This window comes from Egretta garzetta, unplaced genomic scaffold, assembly GCF_000687185.1.
Source record: "Egretta garzetta isolate BGI_Z169 unplaced genomic scaffold, ASM68718v1 scaffold260, whole genome shotgun sequence".
NCBI classification, from domain to species: domain Eukaryota; kingdom Metazoa; phylum Chordata; class Aves; order Pelecaniformes; family Ardeidae; genus Egretta; species Egretta garzetta.
This window is the reverse complement of record NW_009258662.1, coordinates 2,782,869-2,793,907: the sequence shown is the minus strand read 5'-3', so window position 1 is coordinate 2,793,907 and position 11,039 is coordinate 2,782,869. Positions and strand designations below refer to the sequence as shown.

Sequence of the window (11,039 nt, the reverse complement as noted above, 5' to 3'; positions counted from 1 at the left end):
GGCAGTACTCACTACATGGAGACAAAATATATCAAGAGTTTTTCACGTAAGCTGGAAGCTCAGCCAGACATTAGGTCTGAGATTAATACCTTTAAAAATGAAGTCTCCTCCAGATCTGCTCATTAGACACTGTTTTATTGTAATAATAATGTGCTCAGTGTTTGATTCCCACAGGGAAATACTAGGGGATGTTCTGGCTGTTGCTGTATACTAACCTGATGATTTTGGAGACCAGAACCAACAGCCAAAAAAGCCAACACAATGTCGGGTGTCCTCACTGGGAATCATAGAATCATTTAGGTTGGAAAAGACCTTTAAGATCATCAAGTCCAACCGTTACCCTAACCCTGCCATCCCACCACTAAACCATATCCCTAAGCACCTCATCTGCCCATCTTTTAAATACCTCCAGGGATGGGGATTCAACCACTTCCCTGAGGAGCCCATTTCAATGCTTGACAACCCTTTCAGGGAAGAAATGTTTCCTAATGTCCAATCACAACTTGAGGCCATTCCCCCTCATCCCATCACCCATTACCTGGCAGAAGAGATCAACCCCCACCTCACTACACCCTCCTGTCAGGCAGTTGTAGAGTGCGATAAGGTCTCCCCTCAGCCTCCTTTCTCCAAGATAAACAACCTCAGAATGGGACAGAGAAGATAATTTTGCTGCCATATAAAACCTTGGTGGGCCTACATGTGGGATAGCTGGTGCCATTGTGGTCTCTGCATCTCAAAAAGGACATAATGGAATTAGAGAAAGTCCAGAGAAGGACAACTGAAATAATCATGGGGATGGAGCAATTGCCTTACAAGGAGAGACAGCAAAGGTCTCGAACTGTTCAACATGGAGAGGGGGAGGATGTGGGTAGAATCATAGAATGTTTTGGGTTGGAAGGGACCCCTAGAGGTCATCTAGTCCAACCCCCCCTGCAGTGAGCAGGGACACCTTTAACCAGATCAGGTTGCTCAGAGCCCCATCCAACCTGGTCTTGAATGTTTCCAGGGATGGGGCCTCCACTACCTCTCTGAGCAACCCATTCCAGTGTAGGTTAGGGTAGGTTAGGTTAGTTAACCTCCAGGGTAGGCTAACTCTACTATGGAGGTGAGGGATATGGTGAATGCAGACCATTAGCCACCAAAACTCACAATAACAGAACTAAGAGACATTTAGTAGAACATCAGTTTAAAACAGATAAAAGGCGTCCCTTGTTCACTTGCTGCCAGAGTTAAGGCCAATAGTATTGGCAGGTTGCCATGGTTTAACCCTAGCCAGCAACTAAGCACCACAGAGCTGCTCGCTCACTGCCCCGCAGCAGGATGGGGGGAAAGAATTGGAAGGGTAAAAGTGAGAAAACTCATGGGTTAAGATAAAGACAGTTTAATAATTGAAATAAAAGGTAATAATAATAATAATGAAAAGGAAAATAACAGGGAGAAATAAAGCCCAAGGAAGACAAGTGATGCAAATGACAGCAATTGCTCACCACCAACCAACCCATGCCCAGCCAGTCCCTGAACAGCGACACCCCTGCCAGCCTCCCCCCCTAGTTTTATTGCTGATCATGATGTCATATGGTATGGAATAGCCCTCTGGTCACTTGGGGTCAGCTGTCCTGGCTGTGCCTCCTCCCAACTTCTTGTGCATCCCCCAACCTACTCACTGGTGGTGCAGGGTGAGGAGCAGAAAAGGGCTTGGCTCCGTGTAAGCACTGCTCAGCAGTAACTAAAACAACCCTGTATTGACTGTTTTCAGCACAAATGCAAAACATAGCCCCATGCTAACTACTATGAAGAAAATTAACTCTGTCCCAGCCAAAACCAGCATACAGGTTCAAACAGGGATGACACCATTGATGGACAGCAGGTCCGTAAATGGATCCAAAAGGCATGGGCAGAGATGCAACCTTTAACGCAAAAGCCATGGACACCTGGAAAGATGAGGGCATTGGAAGTAACCTGGTTGATGTGTCCTCCTGGACTAGCATCTCCTGCTGCCATTGCTGGAGGCAAAAGGCTTGGCTAGAGGCACTGTTGGCCTGATCCAGCAAGGCTGTTCTCATGTTTCTTGTACTAATTTGTACAAGCCTTTAGGTTTAGGAGCTTGCACTCACTCACCTGTGAGGGTGGATGGTTTTTGTGGGTTTTTTCTTTCACACAGAAAGATCTTTAGGGACCCTGCATCATACTGGGGTCTTCATACTAGTCTGTTCTTGCACACACAGTTCAGAACTGTTTGTCCAACACAGAGTTTGATTCAAAGAATTTTGTGTTTCAGAAAACCGGGGAATTTCCTATATCTCTGTGGGTGTGAACTGAAGGCCTATATACTTCATCTGATAGCGGTGAGCCGTTGTATAACAAATATTCATGGAGAAAGCTATGGGGAGAAGTATGATAAGCACAGAGGAAGGAGAGCTGTAGATTCTTGCTCTCCACTTTGGACTGGAGGATGAGACCCTCCTGGTACCTGCTGAGGGGTAGGAACACACCAGGTACCCTTCAATGCCCGCATCCCCTCCAACTTTTGAGATGGAACATCATCAGTTGATAAAGGACATAAAGCGATTTGTTTGATGGATTTAGCCCAACACTGAACCCTCAAGGTCCCTTTCAGTTTTATGGTCCTCACATATTTATCACAGAACTCAGCATCAGTGAAAGGAATATTTAATAAGAATATAACAAACCGTGTCCAGGGTGTTTGACAGGGAAGACTGTTCTCAGTCACTAAATAAGCAATTTAAATTGTCTTTTCAAATTCAGTATGGATTTTTAGGGTGGATTTGTCTCATCCAGCTATAGCTGCCTAAAAGACCTGTGTTTGATTTAAACTACTTATGTTGGTTTAACGGTTGTCTGCAGATGGGAGGGAGGGACAGAAGTTTGGATGGGTGATTCATCCAGTAGATGTAGATGTCCAGAAGAGGAGGTGAATCACTTTCTAGATACACTTGTTGACTCTTTCCATTGACTCAAGGGGGAACTTCAAAAACTATGTTGACCACACAACTCTCTTGACTTGAACCTAAATCCTTGTTGACCTTGTGAATATGCTCCATTTAAGACGCAAAATTGGTGTGCCTCATGTCAGCTCTGTCTCACTTTTATGGGAAATAAAAAGCACTTAATAGCAGTTTGGCCACTGTAAATAATTAGGTTGGGTGAAAAATTTCTGATGGTCGTTTCTAGCCTGTGGTATAACCAGGGCTTCCCCATACCTCTGCTTTGCAGCAGAGCTGGATGCTGCTATGGAGGATGGGAAGGGCCCTTGTGCTTGGCACCTTTAATGACTTTTCTTGAAAATAATAAGCATAGGCCTCTAAGTATTCTGTAAAGAAAGCCAAGAGTGGCCTACTGAAGTGCAAAACTTAGCCATGTGAGCTTCAGCTCATTCAGTACAGAATCCCATGCTTAAGGTAAAATTCCCAATACATTTCCTCCCAAGTAAAAAAATAAATAATGTGAGTTTACAACCACCATTACCATAATTTCAAGGACACATAAGCAATATACTGATTAACAGAGTTTAGTTAGCTATTAGAGCCACCCCCCGCCCCTGCAGGCAAGGTCCATATGAAGTGTTATTCCCTTGAATAGAGGGCTCATGTGAGAGTGATTCACAGCAGAAAAGTTGAATTAAAGAAAGAAAACACACAGCTTGCTTATTTTAGTGAGCTATGTGGGTATTTACCACTGCTTTGAATTGGGCAGGGTTGCAATAAGATCATAGTGCTGTCCTTTCTTTAATCTGCTTGGTTTTGCTTGCATCATTGGATTTATAAAATAAGCAATGCCTAAAATAAGCAGTAAGATTTAATATTGCTTTGCTTTATTTGAGATGGTAACGCAATGGGGCCAAGTATCCCAGGTCTCGGGAGATCTTGATACAGGCATCTGTGAATTTTTGTTTTCTCCTCAGCTTCTAGATGATTTTGGGTTTTTTTCCATCAGATACAACTGCACCAGGTACACTTCAAAAATCTGCTTATATCCTCTGCTACTCAGACCTCCAGACCAAATGAGTTTGAAGAGCCTTAAAAGCACTCATAGGATTTCAAAATGCCCGTGTTCAACCTAGACCTGAAGAAGGCTGGAGCTGTGCCTGTGTTTTACTCCCTGGCAACTCCATTTCTGCATCTTTCTCAGTCTTGTGGCATTGTATAAAAATAATCTTCATAATCTTGTCTGTGGTGACCCGGGCGATGCGACAGGCTCTTTGCCTCCCAGCTCTCTGCTGAAAGAGAGGACTTCTGGTGATCAGTGGAAGAAAGTCAACAAGCAACAGAGACACCAGCACCTTCTTTTCCCCCTACACCTTTCTAGATGCTCAAGATGCTCCTAGTTCCCTCCATCACTTTCCAGGTATCCACTGAGTTTTCACAGTGCCTCCCCTTCTTTATTGCCACGCCTCTGTTGCTAATATCTAATGTTAATAATCTAAATTATAATGCTAATTATGGTTTTTTCCTCATAAAACCTGTTTTGTCTATGCCTAGATAACTTCCGCCTTTTCTGGGTCTCTCCGTTCTCACCCTCCCCTTCTCCCCCGTGCTCTGTTTTGGGTCAGTTGCTTGCAGAAGCAGCACTGGTTTTTCCTGGAACCGTTCCGCGAGCTGACCTATTTCACAAAGCTGACCTAACTAATTGCTCTCACAAGTGGTAAGCATTTTTTTTTCTGACCTTTAAAAACTCTAAATGCTGAGTTACAGGTCCTTTTCACGTAAACTACAAAAATGATCCGAGGGCTGGAGCACCTCTCATGAGGCCAGGCTGAGAGAGTTGGGGGTGTTCAGCCTGGAGAAGAGAAGGCTGCGGGGAGACCTTACTGCAGCCATTCAGGGCTTAAAGGGAGCCCATAGGAAAGGTGGGGACAAGCTTTTTAGTAGGGCCAGCTGTGACAGGTGATGGTTTTAAACTGAAGCAGGGTAGGTTTAGACTGGATCTAAGGAAGAAATTCTTTACAATGAGGGTGGTGTAACACTGGAACAGGTTGCCCAGAGAGGTGGTGGACGCCCCATCCCTGGAAACATTCCAGGCCAGGTTGGATGGGGCTGTGAGCAACCTGATCTGGTTAAAGGTGTCCCTGCTCCCTGCAGGAGGGTTGGACTGGGTGACCTCTAGGGGTCCCTTCCAACCCAAAACATTCTATGCTTCTAAACTGTTCCCATAGGAATTAGCCACCTGGGGTCACCATTCCTTCCAGTACCACAACTGACTCTACTTTGCATGCTCTTGATGGGATAAAACCTCACCATTTCTAATAAAATCTTAGCGGCTATTATCCACCTACGCTGAGATTTGCTGCTTGAAAGCAAATAGTTGTGTTAAGGAGGGAGAGCATCTCAGTTCACCTGCCAAAAAAAGAAATTTTTTCAGCAAAAGGAAAAATTCAGCTTATTGAGAACCTGCTGTCTGCCATCCAAACTGCTGCCCTCTACTCAGAGTTTGCAATCTTTAGTTGACCATCAGGATTCTGAGTAGGTGAGAGAGGAAGATTGAGCTGAAGAACTGCAGAAAAGGTCTCCCATCTCTGTCTCCATCATGCAAATAGCTATGAAATGAAATAGTTTGACCAGGCAAGAAATAGAAGGAGGTGTTGGAGAGTAAATCCTTGCATCTCCAAAGAACAGACCGCATGTTTAGTAGGGGAAGGGAAAATTGTGATAAACTGTGGGGGAGAAGGAATAGAAGTCACGCAGGTCACAAGAGCCGAACCACAGGAATGCAGAAGTGAAGCTAGAAGAATGTATGACTGGAGGAGAGTTGTGTAGGCAGCACCTACAGGACCGCTGTGAGCAAAAGATTTTGCAGAAGTTTTTCTCTTCTTTTTGCAGAAGTTTATACTCTGCACAGAGTATAAAATCATGCTCTCCCTGAATCAAGCTGATTCTGGTTGCACCTCCAACCTGGGTCCATGCCTCCATATGCTGCAAATGGGGCCTGAATCAGGACTTGAACAGGAAACTCACTGAGTCCGGACCAGCAGCGTAGCCCAGCTGAACCAATGGAAGAATATTGATACCCACCCATCACCTCTGCAGGACGGCAGGTGAGCAGCTGGGAACGATGGGGAATTCCCTTACAAATGAACAGAAAATGAATGTAGAGGTACTGCAAAGAATTCTTAGAAGTCAGTGGCGTGACACTGGAGCATGTCCAGAGGAGAGCCACAAAGCTGGGGAGGGGTCTGGAGCACAAGTCTTACATGGAGCGGCCTGAGGGAACTGGGGTTGTTTAGTCTGGAGAAGAGGAGGCTGAGGGGAGACCTGATCGCCCTCTACAACTGACGGACAGGAGGCTGTAGTGAGGTGGGGATTGGGCTCTTCTCCCTGGTAATGGATGATAGGATGAGGGGGAATGGTCTGAAGTTGCACCAGGGCAGGTTTAAGTTGGACATTAGGAAAAATTTCTTCTCTGAAAGGGTTGTCAGGCACTGGAAGGGGCTGCCTAGGGAAGTGGTGGAGTCCCCATCCCTGGAGGTATTTAAAATTTAAAAGCTGGGCAGACGAGGTGCTTAGGGACAGGGTTTAGTGGTGGGATGGCAGAGTTAGGGTAACGGTTGGACTTGATGATCTGAAAGGTCTTTTCCAACTTAAACGATTCTATGATTCTATGATTCTATGTGATGTATCTACCCTGTCCCTCATAACAATGCTTGCATAGATTCAGAAGAATATCCTGGAATTCCCCATAGCAGGGATGTTTGAGGCAGGCACTTGGAAAAAAATAGGCTGTGGGAAGCTGCTGCCCGGGGGGACAAAGATGTCGCCAAACATTTGCCTACACGGTGACAGACTTCTGAAGCAATGCAGCAGCTCCGCAATGGAGCCCATGCTCTCCCCCCCACCTTCAGCCCTGCCAGCACTGACTGCCCAATTGGGAACCATCCAGGGGACCACAAATGACAATGACCTTCTCGATCCCGGTCCCATAGACCCGGAGAAAGAGCCTGATTATACCCTCCAGACAACACCAGAGAGGAGTGTGGGGAACTACCCCCACTCCAGAAGAGGGGGAGTGAATCAAATAGTTGGGAAAAGGAAAGCGGAGAATATCAAGGGATAATGGAACAGTGTTGGAGGGAAGTGATCAAAAAAGGAGATTTGGACATGTTAAGTGCTTTCCCTGCATGGTATCAAGGTAACCAGGCTCTGTCCTGGGAGCATCTACTGTATGAAGCAGTAAAAGAGCTGCACAAGTCAGTTTGCAATTATTGCATTCAATCGTTGTATACATTTAACTTGTTTAGTGCCATAGGACATGGGTACAGTATGACTACCTGTGACTGGAAATTGCTAATTTGAATGACGTTATCGTCAATGCAGTATTCCGAGTGGCTCACTGAGTACAGAGATCTTGTGACGGCAAGAACCATGGACAATTTAGCAGGAACGCAGGGCATTGGCATGAATGAGTTAATGGGAGAGGGTCAATATGCCGCACCGCAAGCACAAGCGCAGCTAGATCGTGAGGCATTTCGCCAAATAAAAGATATTGCACTTCAGTCCCTGCGCCGAGTTCCGGACACGGGGCATCCCGAGACATCTTTCACCACCTTTAGACAGGAGCCCCGAGAACCATATATTAAATTCATGGAAAGATTGCAAAACACCCTAGAACGACAGGTCGACGATGAGGCTGCTTGCCCAATTTTGTTACGCCAACTTGCTTATGAAAATGCCAACGCCGATGTCAGCGAGCATTTGCATCTACAAAAAAACCCCAAGAAACCCAAACCTGAAAAACAAAAAGCTGAAAAACAGTGCTCAGCAGTTTGCAGAAACTGCACACGAGCTTGCCATGAAGCACAAACACTGAGATACTGCCCAAAGTTGAAATCTTCCCAAGAGAAACTGGAAAGGCTGCATTCAGCAACGTTCACAGGAGACCCAGACTTCTCTGTGCTTTTTTTTTTTCTTCCAGTTCAGTGGAAATGCATTCTTTCAGTTCCTGTGCAGGAAAAAAGTGTTGCATTTCTACCTTTTGGACTTACTTTTGTTCCTCTTTTCTAATATTGCTACACAGTCCTGCAATACTTTCTACCTCTATTTCAGTTGTTACAAGGAGTGAAAAAAAAACCAGGGGAACTGGACCAAATGACAAGCTGATCGGGATTAAAATAGTAATATTCTTCCTCAGTTGTACAGAAAATAATTTAACTGGTTGTGGACATACGTGTGGAAATTAAATCCAAAGAAGGGGGATTTTTTTCTTCATTTTATGTAGCGTCAAGAGAATGCGAATGTTGGAATTAAACACCCGGGGTTGTAACTATAGTGAACGGACTGCTTTGTCCTGGAAAACAGAAAAACTTGTTTCTTCTGCCCAGTGTAGGAGGTTTTGCATGTGCCATCACCAGCATTCAGAAGGGCATACCTGAATTTCATAGGGGAGTCTGGTACCAGGTCTGCATTTTGAATATTCCTATTTTCTCTTCTGGATTGACTATTTGAATAGTATAATGAAACCTACAGAATGTATGTCTGAGGTTTCAAAACTGAGGAAAAAAAGTAATTTTTACATCTACACACGCATAGCTGTGCCTCAAACACAATCTAGAATTTAGCAATCTGGTATAAAATAACATTTCATTTTCCTTTTACCTGTGATTCTGTGGCTAAAGGCCTATGTAAATGAGAATGCACTATTTTCCAAGGCATCTGTTTTTCATATATTCCACGGTAAGAATTTTTGGGAACACTTCAAAAATTTGTCTGATTAGAATGACTTTCGTGTTAGCTAGTTGTCTCATTTTTAAAATGGAGGCTTTCATAAAGCAGGCCTTGGTACATTAGAATTATAACTTGTAGTTTGGGTCTCAGTTTTCAATATTATCACTGGAAGGGTGACTCCCTACTTCACTCTATGTTCACTATATACAATATACTCCCTTACAAAAATAAGTAGGCTACTCTTTTACTTCAGGTGCTCTCTTAACATTTTTTAAGATGTTCTAATATGCTTCTTGAAAGAAGAAAAAAAAAATAAAAGAGCTAGAAACAGAAATCCTAGCAGAAGTTTCAGCCTTCCTCTTCTGAAGATGCCTGCTCTTCATTTTTGTCCTCATCTTACCGAAGAGCCGGAAAGCTGACATTATATGAATGTACTGTAGTTTTCGTTTTCAATGTAGAGTAAGATTTTTGCATTATTAATGACACTTTAAACAGTCTAAAATCCTCAGAGCAGAGCATGTAAGAGTGATAAAAGCTTCTGTAATTGAGAATATTTTAGTTACTGCAAGCTGAAGTAACTGAAAATCTCTAGGAAATACCCATTTTGTAAAAAGATGCTTGGCCTTAGAAAAACATCATTTGAACTAAGGATACTGTCTAGTTTGCTAGAATGATCGCATTCAAATTTTACATCTTTATTTTTTTAATTCGAACTGGATTGTATGAAGCTTTTTATTTCATTTCACACTGGGAATTTGTACGGCAAGCTTTGTCTGAAAAGGCTACTTTTGTGTCTAGCAAAAATTGTGCATCATGTGAAATATTAACAAAAATGTGCTGTCCCAAAAGTGATCTTAAAGGTATGAAGGGATGCTAAAGGGTTAGCAAGAGACCTTTGTGAAGCCAACTGTAGCTGGAAGGTGATAATAGCCCTGAGAAAACAGCACATCCTTGAGGAGGATCCAGCTTAAAGTACTAACATTGTGGTTTAGGTTAACTTACTAACCACAGGAGGTGAAAAACCATAGATAAGAAACTAACAGTGTGTGGAAGGTGCATCACTAGAGAAAAAAGTAAAAAAAAAAAAGGAGAGATTTGTAGTAAATTGCCTATCCTTGTTGCTGGCCTTGGAAGGCATGTAGGGGACAAAACGTCTAGCATTTTGTCCTTATGAGGATAGCCAGGGATGGGAAGCATGAGATACGGAGGTAAAGGGGAATGGTTCAAGGATGGGGAGCTGGCAGGTACTGGCTGTGTTGCTCTGACAGCAGAATAAGGGGGGTAAAAGCCGAAGTTTACAAAACCAGACAAGGTGAAGAAGAGGAGTGGATGAAGTAAACGACCCCTGAAGACCACTGACTCAAATCACTGAGCACGTGCAACTGGGAGGAAAATATGTAAATGATTCCCAGGAATGAATTTACTTATCCCTGCCTTTTCTGAGGAATGTAATGGATATGTACGTAAAACTGGTATGTAAACTGTGCAATTAACCCTGTGTGGCGCACACATTAGGAGGGGCGATCCCCTGTGCATCCAGTGCTGCAATGAAGGATACCTGCTTAATAGTCACCAAGACTATTGAGTCCTGATTTTGGCTTTTCACGGCTTCAGGTAGATTGGCTTTGCTAGGATGCGCCAGAATTGTAATACTTGCAGGTATCTATTGTAACCAATTCCTTGGAAATTCTCAAAGATGTAGAAATTATTTTATGCCATTCGGGGGATAAAAGTGGGACCTGCTCTCTTGAGTCATTACTGGAAACCCTGGCTTTGTCATTAAATACTTTAAATGTGATGGGGAAAAAAAAATAAAAAATAAAATAAAAAAAAAGAGGTATGTGTTGTATGAACCTTAGTGATCATTCTGAGTCTGTTCATAAGAGTATCCAAGATTTGAAAGAATTAACAAACAAATTGCAAGTAAGTGACGGATGGAACCCATTCGAAGGAATATTTTGGCTCGCTGGATTAGAAACTTGTGTCAATAAATTTATAATAGTAGGATTATTTCTGTTACTAGCATTTGGAGCTTTTGCTTGCTGTTTGCCATGCCTAGTTGGAATAATGAGCTGTCTGATAAATACCACCTTAGATCATGTCCTGGCAACTCAAATGCAAACCGTTTTGCTTTTGCAGCAACTAAACAAAAAAGGGTGGGGGGAGATGTGGGGGAGAAGGAATAGAAGTCTGCCCCTCTGCTCTGCTCTGGTGAGACCTCACCTGGAGCCCTGTGTCCAGCTCTGGAGCCCTCAGCACAAGGAGGACATGGACCTGTTGGAGCGGGGCCAGAGGAGGGCTACTAAAATGATCCGAGGGCTGGAGCCCCTCTGCTGTCAGGGGCGGCGTGGGGGGGGGGGGGGT

The 11,039-nt window shown here is 43.8% G+C and overlaps 1 protein-coding gene across 4 annotated transcripts in view; it reads left to right on the top strand.

Annotated features, from left to right (window-relative positions):
- The first annotated feature begins 5,583 nt into the window (after nt 1-5,583).
- The window catches only part of LOC104134819 (interleukin-2 receptor subunit alpha), a 30,505-nt gene continuing 25,049 nt past the window's right edge, over nt 5,584-11,039 (top strand). For all 4 annotated transcript variants that reach the window (XM_035903870.1, XM_035903871.1, XM_035903867.1 and 1 more), the window contains exon 1: nt 5,584-6,052. The gene's annotated coding sequence lies outside the window, so the exon portion shown is untranslated. The remainder of the gene's footprint in view (nt 6,053-11,039) is intronic.